At 47.9% G+C, this 14,516-nt stretch overlaps 1 protein-coding gene across 6 annotated transcripts in view; it reads left to right on the top strand.

Annotated features, from left to right (window-relative positions):
* IL34 (interleukin 34) overlaps nt 1-14,516 on the top strand; it is a 57,297-nt gene that overhangs the window by 15,390 nt on the left and 27,391 nt on the right. Inside the window, exon 1 of one of the 6 annotated variants that reach the window (XM_046683693.1) lies at nt 5,725-5,889. The exons of 3 other annotated variants lie outside the window; for them this stretch is intronic. The gene's annotated coding sequence lies outside the window, so the exon portion shown is untranslated. Of the gene's footprint in view, nt 1-5,724; nt 5,890-7,973; nt 8,208-10,087; nt 10,170-14,516 lie in introns of those variants that run through there. 2 more of the 6 variants (XM_046683692.1, XM_046683694.1) reach the window with 2 other exon arrangements.

Raw genomic sequence — 14,516 nt, 5'->3', positions numbered from 1 at the left:
GATGCTGAGAGAGATGAGGGATACTGGAGGAGATAAGGGATGCTGAGAGAAGTGGGATATGCCAGGAAAGAGGGGAGGGTACCCTATTGGGCCCAGAAGCTTCATGAACTGCTCTGAATTGATTAAGCTGAACTTCCCTTCCATTCTCCTGTCTCTATGCACATGCTTCTCCAGAGGCTGATTCCTTGTTAATTGAAAGCCAGCCTCCTGGCTGGTGTCCCAGCCTCATCAGCCTCGGGTGGGATAGGGACAGTGGGACGAGAGGCTGTCTTCTCTCACCTGTGAGGAGCCTTATTATGGCCCTGGCAGAGCCAAGGATATCTCTGACCAACTGGCTGCCAGGAGGGGAAGACGAGAAAGCTGGGCTCCCAGCCCAGCCTGAGCCCAGAGCTGGGGGAGCGAAGGGCAAAGGCCATAGTCTTTCCAGCCTCTGAGGAAGTGCAGAAGGCAGACACCTCAGGGATGAAGAGGTCCAGAGGTCCTGAGCTCAGCCGGAGTGGCCTGCCCTGACCAGCTCAGGTCACGCATGTCACCTCTGGGTTGTGACTCCGAAGTTGCAGGGTGCTCCGGTCACCCTTCCAGCTCCAGATCCTTGTGGGCTCCGTCCCCGAGGCCAGGCCTCTCCTGGCCTCACAGTCAGGCTCTTCTGACTGCACAAAACTGCTGGGTCGGGGAATGTGGTCTTTTCCACTCGCCTTCAGACTGTCGTATCCTCTAACATTATCAGCAAGTTATCAGCAAGGCCTTTGGTGTCAGACATACTTAGATATAGTACTTGCTCTCCCATTTGCTAGCTGTGTGACCTTGGGCAAGTTGCGGAACATTCTGAGCCTCGGTTTCCTCATCTTTAAAATAAGGATGAGAATTCCTAACTCTGATGTTGATGTGTATGTCTGTGTGTGTGGGGTGATTAAATGACATAAAGTGACTAACATTAGCTATTATTATTATCGTGATCATCATTGTCCCATTAATGCTTTTATTCCAGCTTAGGTAGTCCCAGCTCCGTCCTGTAGACCACTGCCAACATTATCAACCTAAGTTTTATGGGCCCCAAACATCCCTGAAACAGAGGCAGTGCCATCTGCGTGGCCATCCGCCAGCCCTGACTAGGAGCTCTGGCTGTGTTCTCCTCATTCTTCTAGCTTCCGCTGAGCTGTGTGTCCACTGGGGGCTGTGCCTGGCGGACCCCAGAACTCTAGTTCCATTGGCGAAATACAGCAGGAGCCCATGAAAAGTCCAGGCTAAAAACCAATACAAGGAAAAAGAACAGTGAGGGACATTCTTTTTCAGTAAGATGGAAGATTTGATAGTTTGGGGGGAAAACTCGATAAAATATCTAGAAACTTAGGATACAAAGCAGTCAGCACATATTTTACGCATAGCTGAGCTGCATGGAAATAAGGACAGCCCCTGGGCAAAGGATGTGGAAGAAGTTGGGGGAGAGCAAGCCTGTACTGAAGGCTCTTCGCTGCTCTGGATAACCCAGGGACAAGGGACAAAGTTTTGAGCCTCCATGAAGCAGAGAGGTAGAACTGAGACCCCCACATACAGTTGGGACCATTGAGAGTTTAAGCCTCCTGTGAAAGTTAGACCAGAAAAACTTCACCTGCTGGCAGAGGCAGAGAAGAAGCAAGCTTTTCTAACCTGGCCTGGGGCTGGTTGGGGAAGAGAATGTCCTCCTCTGGGCAATACATAACCACACACTTGCCCTCTTTTGGATTTGGGGTCAAATTTACAGTATTCCTTTGATCCTAGAGTCTCCAGGCCAGGAAATGACCATAAAAGCTAATCCTGGCTAGAAAATTCATAGAGACAGAAAGCAGAATAGTGACTGCCAGGGGATGACGGGAGGAGGAAAAGGGAAGTTGCTTGATCGGTACAGAGTTTCCATTTTGCAAGATGAAAAGAGTCCTGGAGATTTGTTGCACAAGAGCATGAAAGTACTTAACACTACTGAACTGTATGCTTAAAAATGGTTAAAAGGGTATTTATTTTTTTTTTGGTGAGGAAGATTCACCCTGAGTTAACATCCGTTGCCAATCTCCCTCTTTTTTTTTTCCTTGAGGAAGATTAGCCCTGAGCTAACATGTGTGCCACTATTCCTCTATTTTGTATGTGGGATGCCTCCACATCATGGCTGATGAGTGGTGTAGGTCTACACCTGGGACCCAAACCAGCTAACCTAGGCCGCTGAAGTGGAGCACATGGAACTCTAACCACTCAGCCACAGGGCCGACCCTGGGTAAATTTTATGTTATGTATATTTTACCACAATTTAAAAAAAAAAAGAAAAGCTATTCCTGACTGGTAACTCCTTGGGACATGTGGCAGAAGCAAAAGCAAAACTTCTTTGGAGGGACTCACCTTCAACCCAGTCTGCTCAGGCTGCCCACAGGATGCCTATCAAACTGGAGCAGACAATCCAACTGCCACATGCACGAGGAAACCAGCCGCCAGGAGGGAGTCGGCAGCAAGAAGAAAGAAAGCAAGAGGATCAATGTCCCCTGATGTTGACTGTAGCCTTATTCCTTAAACAAAACAAAACAAAACACCACAACAACTGGAAACAAAGTAAACATCCCCCAGGCAGGAAATACTGCTCCTATTAAAAGCCTTGGAAGGAGTTCCTGAGGGATTTTATTATTGAGGGAGAAAAAGAAGAAATGGAGATGGATGTTAACATGATCCCATTTTTGCAAAGCAACTCCAAAGAAAGCAAAACTTGACCCCAGACCCCACACTTGTATACATGTGTGTTTTCCTATATGGATGTATGAGCATGAAAGAAGATGCTGAAGGCTGCCCTCAGGGTTGCTGGTGTAAGGCTGCAGGGGAAGGAAGGAAGGAGGGAGAAGGGAGAAGAGAAGAAAAAAACGAGAAAGAGATTTTAGTGCAACAGAGTTGCACTGAAAATATCCACAACCCTCAATGGCATGCCTGCTGTGGTCCCGTTTGTGGAGGGTGATACCTGAATGTGTGTGTTGATGTCTACAGGAGCAAAAAATTAGAATATTGACTTGCAGACATGCCCACTGTGAAGTGGGGGGCAAAAGCAAGTTATATCCATCTGTTGATTCAATTTTATTCAGATAGACAAGCAAACTTCCTCTCTATGTGTATATATGCCTGCATGTGTTAGTGTGAGCAAGGAGAAAGATGTTGGTATCAGTAATATTGTGAAGGAGAGAGTGGAGGGGAAGGAAGTGGGAGAGGGAGACATCAGCTTCTAGCGTCCTTAGAAGAGGGGAGGCACAGAGACACAAATACAGATATCTTTGTCTTGTATTGTTTCGCTTGTGACAACGAAGTTGCATTGATTTGGAACATGAAACACAACAAATAAAGACAATTAAAAACAAACAAGTGATCCAATGAAAAACTTTCCTACATTGCTTCTGAGAATGGAAAGTGTCTGATCTCCTAGGAGAGCTCTTTTGCAATAGCTTTCAAAATTGTAAAGGTACCCAATGTACCTACTCCCGGACCCAGTAATTCTGCTTCTACATATGAACTGCCCCGGGGGGCACAAAGCTGTCTGTACAAAGACAGTCATTGCAGCATTATGTGTAGAAGTTAAAGATCGGAAATGGCCTAAATGTTCATCGAGAGACAGATTAAATCAGTTGTGGTCCACACACAGTGGAATACTTAGCAGCTGATGAAAGAAAATGCGACAGTATCACAGTGTTCTAGATAGATTGAGTGACAAGAGGTCAACAGAGGTGCAGAGCAGCCTTCTCTTAGATTCCTAGGGCCACTGTGGATGGCTTAAAACAACAGACATTTTTTCTCTCACAGTTTTGGAGGCTGGAAGTCTCAAATCAAGGGCCACGCCCCCTCGGAAGGTCTAGTGGGGGACCCTCTCTCACCTTTTCCTAGGTTCTGGTGGTTTCCCAAATCCTTGACATTCCTTGGCTTGTAGCTGTGTCACTCCACTTCTGCCTCTGCCTGCAGGCAGCCTTCTGTGTGTGTCTCTTTCTTCTCTTCTAAGGATGCCAGTCATTGGATTTAGGGCCCACCCTAATCCAGCGTGACCTCATCTTAACTAATTCCATCTGCAAAGACCCTATTTCCAAATAAATTCACATTCTGAGATTCTGGGTGGACAGGAATTTTGGGGGGGCCACTCTTCCACCCACTACAAGCATGTGTGGCATACTACTATTGGATTAAAAAAAGGAGAGAGAGGGGGAGGCTTGTTTATGGGCTCTCTGAAACAGCGGAAGGAGGCTGAGGCTGGCGGAAAGTGCACCTGTGAGATCTCTCTGGAAGAAAGGCCAAAAGTAGGACCGTGACGAGGAAGGGAGGGAAGAGGATTTCAACTGGAGTTCCTTCGGCCTGTGTTTGGGTTTGCGGGCTGCTGTGGGAAAGGCTAGGGGGCTGGATGAGAAGGAAGGAGGCTGGGGGCTGGTAGAACACAACGTTGCCACCTCCTGTGCCTTCCTGTTGAGGAGAGATGGGTCTGTGGGCCATCAACTGTGGTGACAAATATTTCTGGAGGTTCTGGAAAACCCGTCTTGCCCACACTGGGCCCCCTCATGAGGGACATTGAGCACATTCTCTTCATTTGTTAGAAGGATGGTGAAGACCTCTTTAGGTTCCTGCTCCGGCAGTCTCCTGTCCTTTCTGTGCAGCTCACGGAGGCACCTCCCTCCCCTCTGACCAGCATCCCTCTGGCGTCAGCTGCTCCAGTCTGGGCTGGAAGCTTTTCGTCTCTGTGTGCCAAGCTCCGGGCACAGAGGAGACCCTGCGGTCACAAATACACGTGGAACCGAACTGGAAACTCTGATGCAGAGAGTTCATGACCTCTTTAAACATTTCATGTTCTTACACAAGGTGGCGTGGGCGGGAGTCGGGGTCGTGGTGGAACCGGGGCTGGTCCTGAGTCAGACTGGGCTTGTGTGAGCAGGGAAGAGGGGATGTGGCCTGGCGAGGAGGCTGGCGACTTGCCCCTGGCCCCCAACCTCCCTTTCCAAGTGGCTTGGGGACAGGGGGCTGCGTCTCACTCCTTCTTAGCTGTGATCCTGATGTGCGTTAGCAGAAAAGACCCAGCCCTCTACCGCCGGCCTCCCTGCATTAATTAGTTAACACAATGGCTGAATTCTCCTCGGGATGGGCACTGAAGTAGGAATTCAGTGGGGCTTATGTCCCAGCAGGGGAGAGAGATGTGAAACTACTGATGAATGACTGTTTAATTACAGTTGCAATAGCTGTTATGAAGCACTGCTCCCCATTGCTTCTGGAAGGTGGAACAGTGTGAATCTGATTATGAGCCAGAACAGAGAGCCTGTGCGCCAGGGCCAGCGTCCCGGCCAGCACCCTTGGAAGAGCAGGGCTTGAACCCAAACTCAACAAGCGTGAGGCCAAACCTCTACAGGAGAATGAGACTTGGTAACCAGGATGCTCCCCACTCTGGGAATCTCTGCAGACACCCCTATTTCCCCCTCCACCACTCCTCCCTCCACACTCAACTTGAGGAGGAATTTCTCAAGCTACGTTTTTCTGATGGGGAAAGGGAGGCCTGGAGGAAGGAACCGATTGGCTCTCTAGGTCCCAAGTCAGTAAGACGCCAAAGCCAGGTTTCCCGGAACCCTGCGTGGGCTTGCCCAATCCCCACAGTCCGTCCTCTGTGAGCCAAAAAATCAGGAACAAAGCTGCTCTGTTCCCCGAGAATTCCATTTTCCCCATTGTCCTCCACTAGGGACATTCCTGAATTGGTAAAAAAGGGCCTGGTTCAGCCGCAAGTCCTGGCAGTTGATGGGCTGTGCTGCGTCCAACCTGGAGTCTCTGAGTCAGGAGACAGAGGGAGCTAGGAGAAGCCTGAGACTTTAAGGAGCTCCCAGCCAGGAGCCGAGGCAGAGTCGATGCTCAGGACGCTGCAATCAGGTCAGAGGAAGAGGGGCACCAGGGGCTTGGGGGCACAGAGGGACAGCCCCCTTGGAGAGGGGCACCTCCAGGAAACAGGGAACTGGCAGTCTCCTGTGGGTCAAGGGTGGCATGTGAGAGAGTCTGGCGGGGGTGTGGGCATGAGGGGAGATGGGGGGAGGGAGAATTAGGCTGGTAGATGAAGGGGGAAGGGCATTCTGCTCAGGGAACAGCAGGTGAGAAGGGATTGAGGCCAGTCAGCCATGGGGGGATGGGCTGCAGAGGTGGGGGCCTGATTCCTGGTGATCCTGGGTCTGCGGAGCAAAGGTCAGGAGGACTTTGTCCTGTGAGAGGGGAAGGCTGTCTGTCCTAGGGGAGGAGTGCTGTTCCTAACCTCCTGGAGGACAGACCTGCCCCCACCCCCAACACAGGAGGCTGAGAAAAGCAGAAAACACTCCTCTTTCCCTTCAAATGCAAATGTTCACTGCCAGGCAATATTTTTACTTTTTTTTCTTATGGTAAAATATGCATAATGCAAAAATTACCATTTTGAGCTTTTTTTTTTTTTTTGAGGAAGATTAGCCCTGAGCTAACATCTGCTGCCAATCCTCCTCTTTTTGCTGAGGAAGATTGGCCCTGAGCTAACATCGTGCCCATCTTTCTGTATTTTATATGTGGGACGCCTGCCACAGCATGGTGTGCCAAGCGGTGCCATGTCTGCACCCGGGATCCGAACTGACACACCCCAGGCCACTGAAGCAGAACATGCGAACTTAACCGCTGGGCCACCGGGCCGGCCCCCATTTTGAGCATTTTTAACTATACAACTCAATGGCATTAAGTACAGTCACAATGTTGCGTGTCTAAGCCACTATCTATTTCCAGAACTTTTTCGTCATCCTAAACAGAAATTCTGTCCCCATTAAACAACAACTCCCCCTTCCCCCCTCCCCACCTCGTGGTAACCTCTGTTCTGCTTTCTGTCTCTATGAATTTGCCTGTTCTAGGTACTTCAATTTATATGCAATTTTTAACGAACAGCTTATTGAGGTAAAACTGAAATGCAATAAACTGCACAGAAGTGCACAGTTTGCTAAATCTGAACATGTGTACCACGACCCGGATAACGGCTGTATCATCATCACTGCCAAAAGTTTCCTCGTGCCCTTTGAAGTTCCTCCCTCCCCAACCAACCACTGGTCTGCTCTGTTCCTATAAATTAGTTTGGATTTTCTAGAGTTTTAAATAAATGGAATTACACAGAATGTCATCTTTCTTTTGCGGGATCTGGTTTCTTTCACTCAGTGTGACTACTTTGAGCTTCATTTGTGTTGTTGCGTGTCAATAGTTCATTCTTTCCATCGCTGAGTGATATTCCATTGTATGGATCTACCATAAATTTTTTTATCCATTCACCTGCTGACGGACATTTGAGGTTGTTTCCAGCTTTTGGTGCTAGTAACTAGAAATGCAATTGGTTTTCATATGCTGATCATGTGTCCTGCAACCTGGCTGAGCTGAACTAGTTTATTGGTCGTGTTCCCATGTTCCGGGGGAAAGCATTTCATCTTTAACCATTTAGCTGTAAAGTTTCTCGTAGATGCCCTTTTTCCGGTTGGGGAAATTCCCTTCTATTTATAATTAGCTGAGAGTTTCTTTGGGGAGTGGATGTTGGATTTTCTCAAAGGGGACAAAATCTACTGCATCCACTGACATCATCACGTGGTTTTCCTTTTTTAGTTCGCTAACATGGGAATTTACCATGATTGATTTTCACTTGTTGAACCAACCCTTCATTCCTGGTACTGAATGCATTAGGAGGTTAGGACGTGGGGATCCAGGTGCCTCCAGAGCATCTTGTCCCTCAGTGAGACCCAGGCTTTGGGACCAGTCATCCTGGTAGAGGGAGGGGAGGGGCAAAGGGCAAGGGCGGGGAGAGCGCTGACCGCCAGACAGCAGCCTGCGCCTGCCCGGTTGAGCAGCCCCGGCTGAGCAGCCCAGGGTGAGCCATCCCAGGGGAGCCGCTGGCTATCTGGGGGCGCAGGCAGCCGCTCCGAGCAGCGTGTGCTGGTGAGGCGGCCTCTGCCCTCGCGCTCTCTTGCGCGGGGAGACGCCGGGGACTCGCTGTAGGCTCAGCGCGCAGACCTTTCGCCTCCTGGAGCCTCAGTCTCCACATCTGCGAAAAGGAGCCGGTGGTGGCCGGGCCGCCAGAGCGCTTGGACCGCGAGGAGGGCCGCGGGCTGCGGGTGGGCTGCGCGCCGCACAGGGGACCCGCGGTGCAGCTGGGGTCTGCCCACCAGACCAGAGGCGCGGGCGGTTCCCTTCTCTGTGAAATGAAGGTAATGATCCTTTCTCCTAGGGCTGCTCTATTCAATGGTGACAAACCACTGAAATGAGATGAAAGCGCTCAGGCCGGAGTTCCAACCCGGCTGCCCCCGCTCACTAGCCGTGTGTCCCTTGGCCAGTAGCTGAGTCTCTCAGCCGTAGTCTCTTCATTTGTAAAACGGAGATGATGCCGCGAGACGTGGGGACCGACCATAAAGCTACGTCATTGCGCAGATGAGCCAGCAGGTGCGCGGCAGGTGCCTGGCACAGAGCCTGGCCCCTGGGAAATGCCGGGTAGCATGCGGGGCGTCTCAGAGGTGCCCAGAGCCGGCGCCCTGCGGGGGAGACTGTCCTGGAGCTGGAGGAGCCACAGAGGCGGGAATTTACCCCGCCCTGGTTTAAGTGGGCGGTAGTGCGCGGTTGAGCCGCGTTGCCTCCACGGCTGGCCCTCTCAGCAACCCCTGCAGGCCAGCGTGATGATTGTGCCCCACTCAGGTAGCAGTGAGGAAAGGGGAGCTCAGAGCTAGAGCTAGGGCTGGAACCCAGATGCCCCTGGTCGTTTGGGGAAGTTTGTGCCCTTCCGAAAGGTGAGGGATCTCCCAGGGTTGATGCTAACTCTGGCTCCAAGTAGAGGGGTGGGAGCTGAGAGAGGGCAGCTGGGAGAGGAGAAAGGGATCAAGTAGCCAAGGCAACTCTTGGTGGCTTTCCCTTCCCCATCCTGGCCTCGTGCCCTGTTTCCCTCCAGCTTCTCCGGGTGTGGAGTGTTTAACTGACGTAGTTCTCCTTCTCTGTTGACATTTCGGCATCTGGCCCAAATGTCCAATTCATTCACTCAGATTTTATTCACCAGATGTCACGGTCTCCTGTGTGCTGAGCCTGTGCCAGGCTCTGGGGACACAGCAGGGAGACCAGAACAAGGCTCCTTCTTGAGGGGAGACAGATAACATACACAACTGAACACAGTTAAGATGGTATTGGAGTGGCCAATGCTATGCAGAAGTGCCGTGGGGCGCGTGCCAGGCAATGACCTGGGATGGCCTCTCTGTGCAGGTGAGGTTTCAGCTGACAAGAAGGAGCCAGCTGGGCAAAAATCTGGGGTGGAACATTCTAGGCAGAGGGAAGAGGCAAAGTCCTTAAGGAGGAGTCGGTCTGCTGTGTGGCTGGGCGGTCAGTGCCAGGCAGCGGGTGGAGCTAGGGGAGAGGGCACAGTGCAGTCTGCCGGGAAGTCAGGGGGAGCAGTTAGCATTTATTCTAAGTGCAGCTGCCAGGGTTCTTCTGGAAATGAAAAAAATGCTTGTATTCTTCCCTCACCTTCTCTCTTTTTTGATTTTTGGGCCCTCTTGTTTAGAAACAAACTTGACGAGCTCTCAGAACTGGAAGGGAGGGTTGGCACCCGCAGATGCCCTTTACCTGCTGTTGCACCTATTTCCTGGCTGCTGTGGTGTACGAGGGGCAGCAGCAGCAGACTGTGTCCTTTTCCAAGCCACCTTGTCAGGGATGCTGAAGCCCAGGCTTCTTGCCTCAGTGTAGGAGGACTCCGTGGTGGTGCTATTTAAAAATGCTTCAGAGCCTCTGAGACCCGCCTTATCCTGCTCCCCTCACTCCCTCGCAGCTTTCTCTTGAAAGCGCACCCTCAGTAACTCATGCAAAACCAAACCCCTGTCTCAGGCTCTGCTTCTGGGGAAGCCAAACTCAGATGGGCCATTAGGGACCACGTATTCTTTGGTTTAGAAATTGGGGTTCTGGGATAAGGGGCCCAGGTGATTCCTAAGGGTTGTTCCTTCCAGCTCTTAAAGTCTCTAAAACTGTATGATTTACTCGGTCACATAGCAAGTTAGTGACAGAGCCAGGCCCACAAACCACGCACAGCCTGAAGGCACCCGGGTGAGGGTGGGGCCAGCTGGTGAATGTGCAGAGGCCAAGGTTGCAGCTGTGGTTTCCCAGAAGCGGTACTCCCAGATCAAGCTTCATCTCAGGTAAGGCCCCCTCTGCCCTAAATACTCCAGAGACCCTAGTGTCCTGAATTCCACCCCTTTCTCTCTGTTTTAGAATAATTCACACTAAAGTGTGAAAGATTGGGCACTCAGAGATAAGCATCCTGAAAAGAAGATGCTTGTTAATCCCCGAAATCTGTAATTCGATGGACTTTTTTTCAGGGTGGTAAAACGAGTTGGAAAAATGCATACAGTGCAAGTCTATAGTTTTTTGAGCTCATGAGGGAGCCATATACCTGAAGATTCCTCAACTTTCCTGAGAACCAGCTTCCCCACTCCCATTTCTGTTTCTCCCGAACTTTCTCTCCCGATCTTCAGACCACACACGGTTTCTTCCTCAGGTTTCTGCAGCAGGGCCTGTCAAAGGTGGCCATCACTGGAGGGAAGGTGACTCAGCTAAAGAAATAACTTTGCCAAAAGTGCATTTTTGAAAAGAACAGACTGGTGATTTGAGCTAAGCTTCTTGGTAAATGGCTTATTTCTCAGAAGAGTGCAGGACTATGTATCATTTAGTAAATTTCACGCCATATTCTAAAGGATGGGCTTAGGCAGGTTTGTAGGGTAGGTCTGGGGACAGCAGGGGAGGCACTCCTGGGGAACGGGGGCCCCCCTGGACAGGGCCTCACCCCATCATGTAACTCTCCCCAGGCACAGTTTCTTCATCTGTAAAACGAATGGAATTGGATATTCCAGCACCTTGGTCCTCAAAGTGTGGTGTACAGACCAGTAGCATCTGCAACACCTGGGAGCTTGTTAGAAATGCAGAGTCCCAGGCCCCACCCTAGACCTTCTGAATCAGAATCTGTCTTTTAACAAGATTCACAGGCCATTTGTACACACAGCACAATTTGAGGAGCCCTGTTCTGGACCAGACTACTCCGGTGTGTCCCTAAACCAGCTGCGGCAGCATCACCCGGAGGAGAAGCTTGTTAGAAATGCAAGTTCATGGGTGCCAGGCCTACTGAATCTCAGATCTGACCGTGGTGCTGTGAGCCTGCGTGTTGACCGCCTCTTCAGGTGATTTGTGAGCACGCTGACCTTTGAGAAGCGCTGAAGCTCAGAGCTGAGGCTCCGTGGCTGGGCAGCTGTCCTACGCAGAGCTGGTTTCTTGCTGTTTTGCGGCCTCCTGGAACGCTCACACGCCAGCACTTCACAGCAATTCTGTGATGTTCTGTTGTCCTTATCTTTGCTCTGCTGAAGAGAATACTGAAGTTAAGGGAGGTCAAGGGAGTTGCCCAAGATCTTTCTATCTCACCATGTCTTGTGTAGCAATATTGACACAAGAGGTTTCTGGCAGAATCAGTGAGCTGTTACAGGATAATAAAACTCCTTGTAATTATTTAACATTACCTGCTTCTAAATGACAAAGGCTCTTGGAACAGGCACTGAGGTCGATCTTGTGGGTCTTGATCAAGGCTTAGGCTTGTGAACTGCCACTCTTCTTTTACTGTTTTGATTAGATAATACATTCATATGGTTTAAACATCATGTGCAAAAGGACGATAGTGAAAAATTTTCTTTCATTCCTGTTCCATAACCACCCAGTACCCCCCACCCCCAGGTAACTGTTTTTAGTTTGTTGGGTCTAATCTAATTAAAGCTGATCCTTGGGAGAGCTAAGAAATCTCCTGATATATGGCTGCCTTCATGACCTCCCAAATCTCTGGACTTGCAGTATAGGCATTTTTCCAATTCGCTTTGTTACTCTGAGAAGAAGTCCATCAGATTACAGATTTATTTGGGTTAAGCATCTTCTTTGAAGGATGCACTATCTTGGGGGTTGGGGATGCGGGTTCTGAGCTGCCAATCTTTCACACTTTAGTGTGACTTATTCTAATACAGGATCTGTTTATGCAAATACAAGCATAATCAAATATATATACATATATATATATAATACTTTGCTATGCCTGCTGAACATAGTTTACAAAACAGAATACATGCTGTTCTGTGCCTTGCTTGTTTTACTGACTATATCACACTCTTCTATCAGTGAATATTCAGGTTGTTTCCAGTCTGCTATCACAGACACTGCTTGTGCATGTAGCATTTTGCAAGTGCATGTTAGGTATGCAGGATAAATTCCAAGGGCTGGGCTTGCCAGGCATCTGCATTTGCAATTTCAAGAGTTATTGCCAACTTGCCCTCTGTAAGGTTAGTACCAATTGTGCCCCCACCAGCTTTGGATGAGAAATTGCTGTTTTCCCACATCCTCGCCAGCAATCAGGTCACCACCTGGCAGGATTTTTACCAATCTGATAGGTGGAAAACTGTGACTCAACTCAGTTTTAATTTAAACTTGTTATGAAAAGTTTTAAACTTATAATATGTTTAAGGACCATTTCTATTTCTTTTGCTGTGGTTGTCTTACTCATATTTGCATATTCTTTGCATATTTTAAAAATTGGGTTGTTGCCTTTTTCTTTTTATTTCTAGGAGGTGATTATCTATTAGAGATTAGCCTTCTGCCTTTGGTCCAAGTTGCATCCAGTGCAATGTTTCTCTTTCATTTTGTTCATGGTTTGTTTGTTTGTTTTGCATGCATATGTTTTTATGGTTATGCAGTCAAATTTATTAGTCATTTTGATAATGGCTTCTGAATGTTGAATCATGGGTACAAAGGTCTTCCCCACTTCAAGAGAACAGGATGTGTCCTATATTTTCTTTTATTATTTTACTTCAAATTTTGATTCATTTGGAATGTATCCCGATGGACACTGTGAGGTATATGTCCAATCTTTTTTTCTCTTTTTCCAGATGGCTATGTTTTCTCTGCTGAATTGAGAAGCTACTTTATTATAAGCTGTTTACACTGTTTGTGGGTCCATTTCAGGACTTGCTACTCTCTTCCATTGGCTGCTCTCTCTATTCTTGTTCATTCATGTTCACACTGCTATGGTTTACAATATTTAAACATATATTTTAATGTATGGAAGGGCTGCTCCCCTTATTTTTAGAACTTTTTCAGCTATTCTTGCTTATTTGTTTTTCTATTTGAACTTTAGAATCTAATGTCTAATTATACACCATGGATCTTGGTGTTTTTATTGGAATTGCTTTGACAAGAACTGAAGTATAGCACACACACAGAAAAGTGAATGAATTATAAGTATACAGCTTGATGAGTTGTCACAGAGTAAACACACAGTAAAGTGAAGAATTACCCAGACCTGGGACTAGAGCATTACCTGCCCCCCCCCCACTGAGACCCCCCAAAAGTTACCACCCCAGCCTTTTCTGAAAGGTAATCATCATCTTCATTTCTTATGTCACAGATTGGTTTACCGTTTTTTTTTTTAAACTCTGTAGACATGGATTCTTTTGTATCTGGCTTCTTTTGCTGAACATTATATTTGTGAGGTTTATTTATCCATTCTCCTGTTGGTGGACATTTAAGTTGTTCCCTGATTTTGGCTATCGTGAATAATGCTGCCATGAACATATAACTCACACATGGCTTTGGTGCCCATATATACAGCATTTCTGTTGGATATTTACGTACAAGTGGAATTTCCGGGCCATGGGATGTGTGTGTGTGTTCACCTTCAGAAAACACTGCCAAACTGTTTTCCAAATAGACATGTAACAATTTACCCTCCTTCTAGTAATGTCTGAGAATTACAGTTATTCTGCATCCTTGCAACTCTTGGTTTTGTTGGTCTTTTTAATTTTATTCATTCTGGTATGTGTGTGTAGTGATAATTAATTGTTTTAATTTTTACTTCCATAATGACTAATTAGTTTGAGCACTTTTTAAAGTATATTTATTAGCCATTTAAATATCCTCTTTTGTGAAGTGTATTGGGATTGCCTTAAATTTATACATTAACTTCAGAGAATGGACATATTTATGATGTTGAATCTTCCTATCCAGGAACATGGTATGTCTTTCCATTTGTTTAAAAATCTTCTGTGTTCTTCAGTATTGTTTACAGTTTTTAAATATACAGTTTATATATTTTTGATAAATTTTTCCCTAGATATTTTATCTTTTTTTTTTTTTTTTTTTTTAAAGATTTTATTTTTTCCTTTTTCTCCCCAAAGCCCCCTGGTACATAGTTGTGTATTCTTCGTTGTGGGTTCCTCTAGTTGTGGCATGTGGGACGCTGCCTCAGCGTGGTCTGACGAGCAGTGCCATGTCCGCGCCCAGGATTCGAACCGACGAAACACTGGGCCGCCTGCAGCGGAGCGCGCGAACTTAACCACTCGGCCACGGGGCCAGCCCCTATTTTATCTTTTTTTTGTGGAGTCTTTTTTTTTTTTTTTTGAGGAAGATTAGCCTTGAGCTAACTGCTGCCAATCCTCCTCTTTTTGCTGAGGAAGACTGGC

Source organism: Equus quagga, chromosome 13, assembly GCF_021613505.1.
Source record: "Equus quagga isolate Etosha38 chromosome 13, UCLA_HA_Equagga_1.0, whole genome shotgun sequence".
NCBI classification, from domain to species: Eukaryota; Metazoa; Chordata; class Mammalia; order Perissodactyla; family Equidae; genus Equus; species Equus quagga.
This window is presented reverse-complemented; position numbering and strand designations above follow the sequence as displayed.